Source organism: Eleutherodactylus coqui, chromosome 5, assembly GCF_035609145.1.
Source record: "Eleutherodactylus coqui strain aEleCoq1 chromosome 5, aEleCoq1.hap1, whole genome shotgun sequence".
Taxonomy (NCBI): domain Eukaryota; kingdom Metazoa; phylum Chordata; class Amphibia; order Anura; family Eleutherodactylidae; genus Eleutherodactylus; species Eleutherodactylus coqui.
Genome location: NC_089841.1, coordinates 268144944 through 268147233, shown reverse-complemented (window position 1 = coordinate 268147233; position 2290 = coordinate 268144944).

Below are 2290 nucleotides of genomic sequence, written 5' to 3'. Positions count from 1 at the left end.
GTTGGCGTCCGGCAATGTTGCTGCTATTAGAAGGGTGATGATAATTAGAATTACGGTCAAATAATTTGATCTGCTGGTAGGTGACCCTAATACAAAACATGGCATTTTCTAGCAGGAACTGGTCAGGCTGTATGTATTTGGGTGCAAAATGATACTGCTAGATCATCTAGGATGGGTAATGAGAAGTGAGATGACCCTAAAGTGTTTGATCAGCTGAATTACAATCAAAAATACACTTTATGAAAGTAATATGTAGGTTAAGACCAAATATTAGGAACCTCGTTCCTCTTTGGGCTTTATGTAAAATGTCCCACTTACGAGCCTCGTGTAAGACTGCTGTCCTCTTGGCAATTGCCACCACCAAGAGAGTAAGTGAGCTGCAGGCCGTCGGTACGAGTATATGGTGTAGAATTCTATCGAACTTTTTTTTTTTTCTTCAAGTTGAGCCCTCTTTCTACCAAAAGTTGTTTCAGGCTGTCATAGACCACAGGATGTGTTTGGTTCCAACTTGTTTTATCAAAATCCAGCCAGTGAGGAGTTTAGTTTCCACCTTCTGGATGTTAGTAGTTCTCCGCTACCTAGAATCTCCTAAATCCCATAGGAAAGATGTCCCTCTCCTTCTACAGTATGGAGGCCACAAAGCCTCGGCCTTCCAGCACCATATATATATAAAGGGGTACCATTAGTGAAGGCTACCGCCCAAAAGGTCTCCAGACACCACTAGTTCAGAAAGCCCACCCAACTAGATTTGTCGGTTTCTTTGGCCTATGGAAGCACAAGCTTTTTCAGCTGAACTCCCAGAGCAGCCGCTTGGTCTCCCCACATCCTTCATACAACAGTATAGACTGGACCTTCCCTCTGGTTGGGGTACAGGCTTTAGTAGGAAAGTTCTCCGGGCCGCTATCATTCCGTAAAGTGATCTGGTATATGGAGGATGATTGGAGAAGATTGGAATTGGGGCCCTTTAACACGGAACGATAATCGTTCAGGTTCTTGCTGGATGCGATCTCCTCCACCTCCATTCACGGAGTCATCCTCGCTGCTGCCTGAAACCACAAGAGGGATTCTTACTGGTACAACGGACAGGCACCAACGCGCCTGACAGTCATCCCAGGTCAAAATGGCCTTAGTCTTGCAGTAATCCAGTTTCCAGGAATCTTCCACACCAACACCCTTATCTTTCCCTTATGTTTTAAGTATTAAGCCTCACTCACACAAGCTTTATAAGCAGTGCTGAAATCCCATTGCTTTGCATTCAGACGGCATGGAAAAAAAAAACTCAGCATGTCCTATTTTAGTTCATATGACAGACCAAAACAACCCTATTGACTTCAATGGGCTATGTAAATGTGCAGTAAGTAGGCTGTAATGGGATTTTACACTGATTAATTCCTTTTAGAATACAAAGAGCGGAAGATGAAAGTTTTATGGCCCATTTAGACACTTATCGCTCAAAAGCCATCTTCCAACAGCCCCCTCCCCCAACGCTGCGTTTACTGCAATCTCAGCAGTGCTGGCATGCGCTATGCCAGCAGTTTGGCAGTGGTTTCAGCACAGCTGAAAAAAAGCCGTAAAGGAAGTGGGGAAATATATAAATAAAATACTCACCTAATAGGCACAGGCACTTGTCAGAGCATCTCTTGCTAGCAACAGAGTTCAAGACCACGCCTCCAGCAAGATTGCTCTGATTGGCTGAGCCGTGAGCCATTCATTGAATGGCTGTGATTGGTGCAACCAGCACTGGCTGTGACTGGTGTTAGATTAGCCAATTAGAGCAATCTCTTGCTGGAGGGGAGGTCTTCATAGACCATCATGAGCAAAAGTTCCTCTGACAAGTGCCAAGAGCCCCTAGAAGCAGCACCAGCATTGGTGAGTAGAACTTTTTTTTTTTTTCGGTAGTGCAGCTACCAAGTTGTGCTGCTAACACTGCCCATTCATTTCAATGGGCGATGCGGGTCTGGAAACGGCCAAAGATAGGACGGGCATCGCTGCTGAAGATGCTGCGCTTTGACACTCGTGTGAGCAGCCCCATTGGAATGAATGGGAGCGTTGAAAAGGCAGCGCTAACAGCTGTTAAAAAAAAAAAAAGTCTGTGTGCGGGAGGCCTTATACCATGAACATGAAAGACTGAAGGCTCTATCCGCCTGTACAAGCAGGGTGCATGGGAGAGAAGGAGAGAACTGACAAATCCTCAGTCAAACAATAAATCTCTTAGTGTAAACTGATTCTAATGAGGTCAGCTCAATCCAAAACCAGCTCCATATTGAAGCCTTCTACCAGTAAGTGGCCA